Source organism: Nycticebus coucang, chromosome 14 (assembly GCF_027406575.1).
Source record: "Nycticebus coucang isolate mNycCou1 chromosome 14, mNycCou1.pri, whole genome shotgun sequence".
NCBI classification, from domain to species: Eukaryota; Metazoa; Chordata; class Mammalia; order Primates; family Lorisidae; genus Nycticebus; species Nycticebus coucang.
In genome coordinates, this window is record NC_069793.1 from 36,662,350 (window position 1) to 36,677,137 (window position 14,788).

Genomic DNA, 14,788 nt, shown 5'->3' on the forward strand with positions numbered 1-14,788 from the left:
TCTCTAGGTATCTCCCATCAGTCTACCTCAACCAGAAGCCAAAGGGTAGAGGAGCTGGATGATAGTTACAGTTGAGCCTCCCAAGACACATACAGGGGAGGGGAGGGGACAGTGTGGTTATAGAAAGATAAATAGAAGGTACCTTAGCACATTTGTAACATCTACTTTGATTATTACAAATAATCTGTTATAGTTTGTAAAACAAATGTCAAAGTTTAGTATGCTTTTCCCCCACATTCTAATAAATCAATACATAAAATATAAAGAAATTTGGAGGAGGGAATCTAAACAATTTCACATGTTCAAGATAACCACAGGTATCTTAATAGACATGTTAACTTCAAGTCTAGTGACTGGCTGTATAAATGCATAACATCTAAAAGATCCTTCACTTTTGAGACATGACTGTTAAGTAACACAACAAAGAGCAAAATCATCAAATGGCAATTGATATAGTATAGTCAATTTTATATTTTTGTAGTGTCTTAAAACATTACTGTAACTCTTTAGATTGCAGAATAAAAAATTCAACTAACGATCAACACATTCTTGAATCATCTAAGACAAATGAAATCATAAAGCTTTACCTACTAAATATGCATGATCAGAAAACTCATGTCAGAGAATTTAATTTCTCTACTCTAATTTTTACAGGAAACCACATATCCCTGAATTCAACAAAGAAAAAACAATGAGTCCATAGTTTCTGATCACTTTTGCACTTTCGTGCAAAACTTTACAAACTAAAACCGAAAACAAAGATTCATTTAAAAAAGTCCACTGCAGGGCGGTGCCTGTGGCTCAATCGGTAAGGCACCGGCCCCATATACAGAGGGTGGCGGATTCAAACCCGGCCCCGGCCAAACTGCAATCAAAAAATAGCCAGGCGTTGTGGCGGGCGCCTGTGGTCCCAGCTACTCGGGAGGCTGAGGCAAGAGAATCGCTTAAGCCCAGGAGTTGGAGGTTGCTGTGAGCTGCGTGAGGCCACGGCACTCTACCGAGGGCCATAGAGTGAGACTCTGTCTCTACAAAAAAAAAAAAAAAAAAGTCCACTGCAAATAATGTATGTTTCTATCATTAGCACTGAGATTATTTTCAGGGAAAACTATTGGACACGACAAGTCCAATACTAACAATCTTGAAAATAAATATATATAGCATGCATATATGTTTTATGTTAATTTGCAGGAAATATACACATGTACAAAAACAGTACTCCCTGAGTGCCTTTGTTAACATCATACAAACTCTACTTTCAATTTTTAGAATTATGTAGATTTAATCTACATTATTCTTAAATATATTATTATTTCAAATATTCTTACATAATGTAAGTATGATATATAGTACCAAACAGCAACACACATTCATCTAAAGCAGGGATGGGGAAGTGTTTCATATTCAAAGGCCTCATTAATTTACCTATAATGAAATAAGCCCACATTCAAGAAACTTCAATTATATGTATGTGAAAATCTACTTATATTATAAAAATATAACCACTATGCATTTAATAATTGAAAAAATGAAAACTATTTGTTAATTTTAAAGTTAACTAGCATTTTAGCTATGACCTTGCCATGTCTGCCTTTTGTTGGAAAGTATTTTAATATTTGGTTGCAGCATGTAGATACGCAGGCTCAGTTAATCCTCTAGATGGGTATCAGTCATTTGTGACCTTAGGGCACCTTGATTTAGGTGAGGTAGGAGAATGTAGATTCACAGCAAAAGTGGTTGAAAAGCAAGAAAGTATTTGAGGGGCACGTTGCCAAAGATATGGGTGTTCTGCATTTTTCCTTATTTCCTTAACTGGATCTTCCTTAGCATCAAACCATAACTAAATTGACGTGTACTAAAAGCTGAATCAATTCCATCTGCAGTTCTTTAGGTGCTTTGGTGGTGTCATCTAGGTGAGGCTGAAATGCTAATTTGAATGGGATGTTACATTTCTCAGAGTCAGTAAATCTTTCATTGTATTCTCCAATTAATAGGTCTATACAAGTGCATATTCTTTGGGTGATTCTCATACATCATCTTGCTCACCAATGACCACTGGTAACTGGGGGAAACATTCATCCAAAATTTCCTTTTGAAGAAGTGTTTTGAAAAAAGATAGCTTTTTTCCCCAAAATGCTTAGATTTTTTGCCAAATATCATATATAGACTTAGTTGTACATTGCAAAAAAAGATTCAAGTCACTTTGATTTGACATGGTATCATACAGAAATGACGCATTCCTATAGAAATCTTCTTTGAATAATCTGTACTCACAGAAAGAAAATTTTAGCTAATACCTGTCCCTGCGATAGCCAATGCACCATAGTGATATGGCAAATCCATACTGAATACCTCATCCTACAACTTTAGAATGTTACAAAAGTGCTGGGCATGGTGGCTCACGCCTGTAATCCTAGCCAAGGTAGGAGGACTGCTTGAGCTCAGGAGTTCGAGACCAGCCTGAGCAACACCAAGACACCATCTCTACTAAAAATAGAAAAACTGAGGCAGGACGATGGCTTGAGCCCAGGAGTTCAAGGTTGCTCTTAGCTATGATGATGCCACTGCACTCTACATGGGCAACAGAGTGAAACTCTGCTTCTCACAGCAGAAGAAAAAAAGAATGTTACAAAACTTACACAGTTAAAATATTTATAAATTGTTGCAAAGTGTCACTTAAAATGGTAGCACAGAGATTTTTGTTGATATAAGATACAACCAAAAAGATATGAGAGCATCTCAACCTATGAAAACTTTTTTTTTTTAACCTGTGCTATAAACTCTTCATGTTTTCCTGTCATGGAAGGTACACCATCTCTGTATACATTAAATTTACCAAATTCAGCCCAATGTCACATTTATCTTGAAAGTTGATGAAGATATCTATTCCCCATGTTCTGTTCCAAAGAGTGCACAAAGCATTCTCTTTGTAGCAGAGAAAATCTTTTGTTATGAACCAAATAAGTATAAAACCTGCCTTGAGTCAGTAGTATCAGGTAATTCATCCAAAGTGACTGAATAATATATATTTTTTCTTCTGAAATATTGCATCACACTGTTAAGTTGAAGGCTAATTCATGCTGCTGACCAGTTATGATTCTCCTTGAAAGAGGCAGTGTTTGTACTTTGGAACCTTATTGGCATGTAAACATACTATGAACTTCGCAATAACATATTCTTTCACAGTTTCTATATCATTGAATGGCTTCCCTCTTTTCCCCCAGTACATAAGCTACTTTGTAAGTTACTTCAGAAGCATTATTTCCAGGTTTTAAAAGAATTGTCTTTGCTTATGCTTTTCATTTTTTAATCTCTGCAAGACAACTCTTTGTACCTCTCCCTCTAATTTAAAATACGTACGGTCCTTATCAATGTTATAATATCGATGAGCACTGAATTCCTTGAATGTTGATATTGCATTATCACAAATCCAACAAATCATCTTATTTTTAGCAGAAACAATACTGGAATTCTCAGTCCTCATTATAAATATTTTTTTCCTGCAGCATTCTCTTGGTCTTCTTTGAAATGATGTGTTGCTAAGCAGACAGAATTAAAAAATACTGTCGAACTGTGCGGCTATTCACAAATTCCACTCTGACCAAAAACGCAATGCACTGCTGTCAAATCTGATAACAGACTGGCATACTAGACCCCCATAAACTCTCCCCAACCAGCCTCCTACATAGTGGTACAAATCAGATGGGCGGAGTTAGAACTAAATTATGAGCATAGCAGCCATCAATTTAGTCCTTATGGTCACTAAATGCTTTAATTGGCCAATCAATCTGTGAAGATTATCGTTGAAACTTACTTTATTCTTTGGTATTTTAAATACTTCATTTTTAAAATAAAATAAAAACATAAAAGACATACAAAAGTGTATTAATGAAAATAAAAATATTTGTTCTATAAAATTAAGATTCACTCATAAGGTAAACCACAAAAAAAAAAAAAAAAAAGATTCACTCATAAGGCTATACTTAAGGACCTAGAAGACCATATAGCTGTAAGGATGCAAATTTCCCCCTTCTCCAATCTAGAGATTATACTCTTATTCCTGGTTGTCTTTCTACTCATAATTTTTGGTTTATGCAACCTGTACAATACTCTTTCTCTTTCTCTCTTTCCTTCTCTCTCTGCTTTCTGCCATGTGAGGACACAGTAAGAAGACAGCCATACAAGCCAGGAAGCAAGCTCTTAACAAACAGTCTGCTGGTGCCTTGATCTTATCTTCAGAACTGTGAGAAAAAACCTGGTTGTTTAAGCAACCAGTCTATGATAATTGCTATAACAGCCCAATTTTAGACAGTGTTTCTATGAATGTCAGCTTCATCTTATGATTTTTATTTCCTAAATACATCTCAAATCTGCCCACCCCTCTCCATCACCACAACCACTCATTACCTGTTGTCTAGACAAAAACCTCATTTGTCTGGACTAATCCATTCTCTATAGTGTAGATTGGTTTAAAAAGCAAACCTAATCAGCTTTGACGTCCACCTCCCTCTCCAGTCTCATCTTTCACTACTCTCCCCCTGTACTGTCAGCTCACTGGGCAACTTGCTGATAATCCTTCATTCTTACCATGCTTCTGCCAACAAAGACCTTGTGCACATGTTCCCTTGTCTCCATGAAATGTTCTTCACCCTCCTCTCAGCCTATTTTCTAAATTCTTTGTTGGTTTACTCTGTGGTTACTTCTCCCTCAAGCAAGCCTCATAAACCTTTCTGTTATGAGAATTCAGAGTACCACATACTCTCCTTCATGGTAATATAAATCTCACTTTCACTTGAATAATTAATTCATAAATGCCTGCGTCCCCTATCAAATTGTAAACTCCTTAAGATGACTATGACCATGTCTGATTTTGCTCCAATTTGCTCTTATTTGTACCCCAGTACTAAGGACAATGTACCTGATATATAGAAGTTCAACAGATCCTTACTAAATACATGAGGGAATGGTCTCATTTTCACACTAAAACTCAGACTTAAAGCTGTCATTTTTTCACTTCTTCTTAGCCTTCCCTCTCACCCCATCATTTGTTACATCTGTCTCCTCAGTCTCTTGCACCAGTACCTTCTTGTCATTCCTCTATTCAGTAATTATTTCAACAAATACTTATGAGACATCTTCTATATACCAAATACTGTCCTCAGTACTGGATAGTGTGGTTAAAAAACAGACAAAAAGTCAAGCTTTCATGGTAGTTTGCCACGGAGGAAAGGGGGTAAACAAAGGAAATGGGAGGAGGGAAGGACAGACAGTTAAGAAGCAAAAGAGAAAGGAATAAATGAGCATGTCAGTGGTTAAGTGCTAAGGAGAAAGAAAAAAAAAGGAAAAAGGATATCAAATACTGAGGGACGGTAGTTGAAATTTTAGACAGGGTAGCCAGGGAAAGCACCCCTGAAAAGGTATCATCTACATAAAGACCAGAAGGCTATGTTAACCAGTGTGATGAAAATGTGTCAAACGGTGTATAAAACCAGTGTATGGTGCCCCATGATTGCATTAATGTACACAGCTATGATTTAATTTAAAAAAAAAAAAAAAAAAGACCAGACATGAAGGAGTCAGCTATGTGGATATCTGAGGAATAAGTATTTCAGGTTTTCTAATTTAAAGTGCTACCTACTTTCAGCAAGAAGCTCCCCAATTTGCTTAGATTATATTTATTGGAAAATTTAGATGGGATGACTAAAATTGCTAGAGGGCATACTACAAAATGAGCACCAGTCAAAAAAGAAGACTCTTGGAAATATAGAGCCAAGTGGGGATTTAGAGAGGGAGAAATGAGCTTACTTAGAATACCACTGTTGTACAGAACAGAGTAACAAAATATATTCAAAATTACTACTTTATCAATTAAGAATAGTTTACTTTAGATGCATATTCTCTAAGGTAAGTTCACATTTTAGAAAGATAAGATTTTAGAATACTTTTATCCAAAAAACAAGTTTAACAAAACAGTTACAGCGATTAAAGTAGTTACTTGGAATTACAATCATCCTAATTTAAAATCAAACGTGTTAAAATGTGTTTATTATCATTTCTCGGCCTTTTAGATCAAATGTAATATCTGTTTTTATCAGTTTAATATCTGATACGGCCTGTATCCAAGGACATATATTAATATTTGGCTCATAGACAATAGTGTGGAAACTATCAAAAATTAAATTTAAAAGTAAATATGTCCCTTAATATTTGTGTTAAAATGCCCTCCTTAAATGTTTATTTTGATTGCTTTTTGTACTGAATTGTAAGGTTTTTGTTAAAAGAAACCATATATTTATAACAATTTTAAAAATGAGTTTATTGTCACTGCTGATTAATTCTTTTAATTTCCATTATCACAGAAGTACAGTGAAGAGTTTCAGAGAGCTGAAACACTACAGTTTTGGATTTTTTTCCATATATAATTATAAAACCAAAGGTATCAAATCAGAAAGCTTGAGTTAAAAAATTCAAAACAGAATACACTAAAACAAAAACAAAACGGAATTTCAAAGTTTAAGATGAATACTTGTTTATCCTTATCCAATTGCAAAAGCCTCAGAAATAATATCAGCCCAATCAAACCAGAATGGTGCCATTCTATAAATAGAAGATTTTATAAGATATAGAGAATTTGAGACTAATACCACATCTCGCTCCTGGCTTTCAGAAGGCATAGTTACCTGCAACAGAATGTATTATGTCCCTGATATAAGTTCTCGATGAGTTTTTAATATCTACTTTGAATAAATCTTGAAATAAATTTTTTATTTTATACGCTATCAGTCGTCTTTAAACTCTCAGAGGAAAATTAAATAAATTTAGAAAAATCTGGTTGCTTCTAATAACTAACATAATGTTAAAAAAAGAAATATAAAAATACTAAAAAAGATAAAAAATAAATATAAAACATTTTTCTCTTATGCTTATCTCCATTCTCCTTTCCAAAAATTCTTAATTTGCATTTACATTCTAAAGCAGTCCCTGGGAAGAGAAGTTGGTTACATGTTAATTCATAAAAGTATTTCAATATTTGGGTAGATTTAAATTGGAGAAAAAATCAAGCCTTTCTACTCAAAAATGTTGGCTTCACATCTATTACTCAAAGAAGAAATCATCTTAATAATAAAATGCACTGGTGGAAAACTTAAACCATTCATATGACCACAATGAAGGTCATTTGAAAGAGAGTGGGAAACTAAATCAGTTTTAATTCTTTCATAATTTCACTACAAAGTCAAATCAAAAACATAGAGAAGACATTAATGGTACCTAGGTACTGGAGAAAACAGAAAAAATATAAAAAGAAAGAAATTCATGGAATTGTTTCTCTTTTTAGAATTAACATTCTGTTCCTTCAAATCATCCTCTTACAGTTTTGTATTTCCCTTGACACCACCCTGCCTCTCTATGTTCATTTCTTCTTTTTTTTTTTGGCTGGGGCCGCGTTTGAACCCACCATCTCTGGTACCCACCTACTCCTTTGAGCCACAGGCGCTGCCCTCTATCTTCATTTCTAATTTCTAATCCTCAAACCCGTCGTTCAATGGCTCTAATCGGTTTAGCCCATACCTTTATTGAGCAATTTCTCCTCCTATTCAGTAATAAAAAATATAAGGTTTCCTAGCAAGCATGAGAGCTCAATCTGGAATCAAGGTCTGAAAAATCCAGTGATCTTACTAATTAGGTGGGTCTAGACCAGTGGTTCTCAACATGTGGGGTCGCAACCCCTTTTTAACAATGAGAATACACTGAGACATTAGGAAGGTTGAGAACCTCTGGTCTAGACTCCTCTGCAGAGGGTTGTGAAGGCAAGAACAGCATAATGTGCTCCAAATGACAGAGTACTGGCATAGTCATTGTGCTCAGGAGGCTAGTGATCTGTTTTCTAGAGACATTAGGCCAAACTGATTGCCCTAAGGGACTAAAGGGCCTGATATAGGGCCTGAAGATCATGTAGGCTGACTACTACAGCGTAAAAACTAATACTTATGCAAGAGGAAAAAAACATAATGCATAAGCTGATGATTAACTAGAAGCATTCAAGTTCAACCAATGTCATTTATTATTGCATGGTTCAGCAAAACAGAGGCATTGGAGACATTTCCCCTCCTTCCTACATTTGACATGATATTCTGTAAAAAATACTACTAAGGTTAGTACTAATGAAAAGCACAGACAGTAATACATGAAAGTACTGTGCAAACATAAAATCATATACAACAGTAAAATCTTATACAACTCTATGTTGTTACTATTAATATTCTTCTCAGCGCACACTGGCTTCAACTGGGAAATCCTCCATCTTTATGAATATATTCAATATTCAGTTTCTTTTGCTCGCCAGAAAGAAAAAAATGTACAACAAAAAAATTTAGCTTTTCTCTTGAAATTTAAGTTTGTAGAAAAATACTGTATATGACACACATACACACAGAGCAAATAAACAGGACAAGGATAAAACATATGCTTAAATTAGTATATAATATCTCAAATATTATGGACCAAATTGAATAGTTTACACAGAATGAGAGAAAATAAGTAGCTACAAAAATATATATATTTTTTCAAAACAGCATTCATCAAGAAAAATAAAAACTTTAAATGCATATTACATCCTGGTAAATGGTATTCGCCCAAAAGGGACAACACTAGCACCTTACAAAAAAAGAAAAAAAAACAGAGTTTACAGAACATTATGAGTCATCATAAGGGTTTGCAACTAGGTTTATTATAAAATAACATTTTAAGTACACTACTTACAGCTCGATAGTTTGTTATATGAAGAGATGGCAGTGGAAGAAGAGTAAAATAAAATGTTATGAGAATTCACAAGGTCAAGGTACACTTCCTACCACTCTTCACAAAAACTATATGAGACTTAGATGAACAATGGGAAAAGAAAGAACCATTGGACCTTCTTCCAGTAACTGTGATTAGACTATTGATCAGGGACTAGTTCTGACCTAAATAGAGAATAACCAGTACACAGGATGACTCATAGGAATGTGCTTTGTGCAAAGAAAAACCTCACTTGTTTCTCCTCTTTCTTTCTATGAGCTTCCCATATATAATGGATCTCTGTTTTCTTCCTGCATCATCGATATTTACTAGGCCAGAAGAATGGGTCTTAAATAAATTTCAAGTTCAATATATGTCTAACTTTTAAATAAGAAAGAGCATTATTTTTCTTAACTATGCAGCGATATTATTTTCATTATATTTGGACTACTGATTTTTAAGACTAATTTCTAATTTCCTTTGAATTTTTTGTAAATCTTAAATCTCATATTGTACTAAAATAAAATCTAGCAAAAATTCAGCTTTTGGATTATAACAAGACCAAATTAAAAGAAAGATAATTTAAGGAGCATAGACAGGCAAAAGAATTAAATAAGTTTAATTATTTATCTTCAGTCCTCTATTAATAATTTGCTTCTAAACTCAAATGAGAAGAATTATACGCAGTGATAAAAATGAATTATTGGTAGAAAAACAAGTATGTCCTCAGGGATGCTGAATTTACTAAAAAGGGTACTATACATCAAATACATCCTATGATTATTAAAGATTTGAATATGAAATAGTTATATATATTAATTATATAAATACACATATATATACATATATATCAATTAATAATATTTTAAATGATACTCCGTCATTATGGGAAAATAAACATGAATGAGTTATGTTCATTTTAGTCATAAATAATACATTTACTTTTAAGCTTAAAAATGGTTAAAAAACTAAGTAATACTTTGGATAGACCAAGTAGCTCGTTTACCTAAAATACTTTATTTCTTGATTTATTTATGTGTCAAGTAAAATTTGAAAAGATAACCAAAAAAATTCATTTCTACATCAGTTTTCATATTTCCTACAACATGACATGAACAAGTATTTTATAAATAACATTAGGCATACCTGTTTTCATTAGATAAAATAAGCTAAATTTACCAGTGGGATCCAAACTTCCACACTCTTCACTCCAAGACCCTCTCAGAGGAATTTCTAAACTGGATACTTTCAGTAAGTAAGATGAAATTAATTAACACACATCAGAATTCTGATAAACTATGATTTTTATAACAAAATATTATATAAGAAAAATTATTTATTAAATGATCAAATATAAGATTTTAAGATTTAATTATTATCTAAATTGTTTTGTATTTACTTCTTTTGACTCTCTGAAAGATTTCAAATACCTTAACACGAGTAGGCAAAATGCTCATCACCTTACTAGACAATGTAGACTCCCTATAAATGCTATTAATATGCCAAATAACAGAAAACAAAATAATTTTTAAATATTACATGTCATAAACACAAAGCTAATCATGAAATCTAATACTAATGGGATTTTTAATATGTATTAAAGACATTCTTTAGAAGTATTCATAGAAAACATCTGTAAGAAATTTAGAATCTGCAACAGTAAAATAATGAAGAACAATATTAATTGAGCGTAATTTGAATGCTCCCATATCATTATAAAAAATCATCTATTTTGAGAAATCATAAAAAAGTTTTTTTTAAAAAAAGGTAATTTGCTTTGAAAATGTTTCATTATACTAATATGTTGTTATTCTCAAGTTATGTTAAACCATTACTAGTTATACTAAAAAGTTCAAGTTAAGAATATTTCAAAAGCCTTGTAAGATATCAAAAGGACTTCCTTTTAAATCTATTAAATAAGTAACGCAACAAATTGTTGTATAGCATAAAGCCCCAAGACAACATTATCTTCGGGTCCCAATGTGCAAATAAGAAAGCCAACTAAGTTAAATCAACTCATAACACTAATAAATTATCAGTTCAACTACAGTTAAAGTAAGCAATTACTGTCTTCCCAGTAAGAGTAAGGGACCACACTGGTGTTAGGCATACAAAGAAGAAAAAGATATCATCCCTACTGGGTTCAAATCTAGTGGCAACAAATAAGTAATTATAATACAATCTGATATAGTCCATGACTTTTTTTTTTTTTTTTTTGCAGTTTTTGGCCGGGCCAGGTTTGAACCCACCACCTCCAGTATATGGGGTGGCGCCCTACTCCTTTGAGCCACAGGCGCTGCCCTATAGCCCATGATTTTTAAAAGAACAGGGTTCTGAGACAACAGAAAGATATGAGAAAATGACTAACTTTTCAGAGATACTTGAAGGATGGATGAGTGGACAAACCCAGATATTGAAATATGAACAAGATGTTCTCAGACCAACAAGTTACAGGGAAAAGCAAGTATAAGAGAATGGATGCATAAAATATTATAATACTATGTATATAAAACTGAATCGGGGCTGATATAAAATTCAAGAAGGGAAAACAGAAGTTGAAGAAATAGGCAGAGACTAGACCTACATTCAGTGACCTCAGGGTTGATAGCTTTAAGTGGGTAATCGTAGCAATATATATACCACAGGAATTTGCAAAAACTAAAACGGAGTCACTGTTTTTCTAAATTCACATCCTATCCCTGCTCTCAGAGAAAGATGTCAAACATAACACAGCACTGGAACTATCACACCCCAGAAGGGCACACCCAGAAGGTATTTTAATACAAAGCCCACTTAATGTGTTATACGATTTTTTAAGACAAAAACATTTTTCAAATAAAGGTAGAGTGGAATGTAACATAAAATTTTTTCTCAAAGAAACCCATATTTTAAATATAAGAGAGGGAATACTCTACATTCTGACACAGTTCATCCCATCTAAAATTCTCAGTTATTTCTCAGAAAAAGAAAAAATGCATCTATGCTGCTAGGTCATTGGCCAAACTCTTAGAAAAGTTCCTAATTCTTCAAAAATTAAGGATTAAATAAATTCCACTTGTCTACCTTCATATTTAAAGACAGTAAACATACAGTCTCAGTATTTTCTCTTCAATGTTTACTCTCCATTAAAGATTAGAAAGATTTTCAAGTAAAACAAGAAAAATATTGCTACTGATATTAAGGAAATAAAGAATAATGCATTTATAAAGAAAATTATTAAATCTAATACATTATGAAAATGAATATTAATAAATTTTAGAATTTTTAAATAGGTAAGATACTTATTTTGAAATATTTATAAACCAAAGCTTGCAACATTAGCCTACTTGTCATCATAATCAATTTTGCATAAGTTTAAGTGTCAGCTCATTTTCTCAGCTGTTGTGTCTGTTTACTCAGTAGGTTTCTCCAGCTATTTCATCAGACCAGGCCTGCCACAATGAGACCAAAGTTATAGGAAAGACTTGAGCTGGAGAAGCTTAGTACCCAAGGGATGTTCCTTTTAATTGTTACCTCATATTTGTCCTCCAGTTTACTTTGATTCTTACTCATTCCTTTAAAACATCATTATAAAATCATCATGTGGTGAGCCTTGTCCTAAGTATTAGAGATAAAATGTAAGATAAACATGTCCATGACTTCACGGAAGACAATCTACTAGGAGAGACATCTGTTGAACAAATAATCTTACAAAAATTATAAATTACTATAGGTGCTATGAAAGCAAAGTACATGACTACAAAAACATATAATAGGATTGCCTGTATCCTCTGAAGCCTCATAAAAAGCTCCCCTGAAAAAGTAAAATTTGATTCAAGGCCTGAAGAATGGTGATGAGAAGAATTCCTGGCAGAGAAAATCACACTTTTTCAGCTCTAGGTATCATGGTTCTTTTGCTATCTCCTCCTGCTTTTTTTTTTTTTTAATCTAGCGACCAACCCTGATCCTTCCTATCCCGCAAGTAACAGCTAATTTTATTGAACTCCAACTACCTGGAAGACAGCATTCCAAGCAATTTACATACATTAACTCATCTAATCCTCATAGTAACCATAGAAATAGGTGTTACTTCCTTATTTTACAGATAAGGAATCTGATGTATAACCATGGTAAGTTAATTGATCAAAATTGGACAGCTACTGGTTTTAGGTCTTGCATGTCCATCATCTTCCATATAACTTAACACTCTTAGAAGTCGTCCCAGGCCGCCAAGCTAAATTAGCACTACTACTAAGCAAAAATGCCAAGTCTCATACATTATACTGCTACCATCTTAAAGTAGGCAGAATCACACTTTTTTCTCCAGTGTTCATAAATCAGAAGTGAAAAATTGATCGATATAGCCTAGAATAAAATCTTTTTAGAATAATACACTCACACAAATTTGTTCACCTAGAATATGAAATAATGAAAACTAAACAAGGAGAAATAATTAAAATTTATTTAATTCCTTCTCTCCCTCCCAAGGGAGAGAAAGAGGACCTTTTTATCTAAGAATTCAAACTAGCAAATAACTTGGATGTACCTGAAATAATTCAATATGTAGTAAACATATTAGTACCTACTAATTTAATATGTAGTAAACTAGCTATAAAAGAAATTCTTCAAATCACCACTTTCTTTAGGTGAACACCTTTTAAATATTAAAGAAAAAAGAAATAACTATTAAATGACCTAGGCTTCACTTAAAACAACTTTATATATTTTTACAGTTCCTGTTATGATTAAAAGTTTCATCTGTAAATTCACAGTTGAAGGTGAATAGTATAAATAGTAATTAAGTAGGTGATTGATACAAGTGAGCGTATGACTCATAGTTTGCAAAGGAAAATGATTTTTGGGAAAAGGCTCAGGAAGAAGAGAAGCAAATAATGGATTATGGATAAAATGAAGACCTTTCCTGTCCATGGACTGTCACCAGTTCTTTATTACTTGAAGATTAAGGGAATAGTGAATAAAGCTGTCTGCCAGACAGCAGAAAAGGTAAGAAATAACATTGTCTCTAAGTGTAGCTCACATAAAAAATTTTCAGAAATAACATTCATAAAATTAAACTTTCTATTAAAAGTTACTAGAAAACGCAACGCAAATCAGAACAATCAAAAACCTCAAAATAAACCAACATTATATTTGTCAAGAACTTGAACAGAATGAAACAGCACTGCAGGTCAAGTTGTAGAATTGTCTAATTTTATGCTATTTAGTTATAGAGAAAAGGTGGATACAATGCTGCTTTACTAGGAGAGGTATGGGGATTTGTTTTTGTTTTTCTACTCCATGGTGTAGCACAATATAAATATAACAAATATTCGGTTTTGTTACTGGGGCTCAGTAAATTGATACAATGTATTTTGGTTTTGATTCCAGAAGTAAACTGAATCCAGTGAATTCAGTTAGAAATTTTACTAACTACCTGTCACATATACACATGGGTATGTATATAAATATCTGTGTGTATATACACACATATATGTGAAAGACATCATACAGTATTTAAATATACTCTTTACAAAACTCACACTTAGATCTGGAATTTAATTTCTATCTCTGTATTATGAATCATTAAAGAAAATGAAGAGATTTCACTTATAAGAAGTTGGATTCAACAAGTTTTATTCAGGGCGGCGCCTGTGGCTCAGTCGGTAGGGCGCCGGCCCCATATACCAAGGGTGGCGGGTTCAAACCCCGCCCCAGCCAAACTGCAACCAAAAAATAGCCAGGCGTTGTGGCGGGCGCCTGTAGTCCCAGCTACTCGGGAGGCTGAGGCAAGAGAATCGCTTAAGCCCAGGAGTTGGAGGTTGCTGTGAGCTGTGTGAGGCCACGGCACTCTACCGAGGCCATAAAGTGAGACTCTGTCTCTACAAAAAAAAAAAAAAAAAAAGCTTAAAATCAAATAGGTTAGGCAGATCCATAGATACAAGTTTTATCCAATTTAATTTTTTATTTACATTTTCATGTACGTTTTGGAGTGCTTATTAAGTGACAGCATTTATCTAGATGCTTTATAAACATA

General features: G+C 33.4%; 1 protein-coding gene and 1 pseudogene across 1 annotated transcript in view; one reads left to right on the forward strand and one right to left on the reverse strand.

Moving 5' to 3' along the window:
• The window catches only part of METTL15 (methyltransferase like 15), a 216,986-nt gene that overhangs the window by 193,999 nt on the left and 8,199 nt on the right, over positions 1-14,788 (reverse strand). The gene's annotated exons all lie outside the window — the stretch shown is intronic.
• On the forward strand, positions 6,046-6,167 carry LOC128566274 (uncharacterized; annotated as a pseudogene).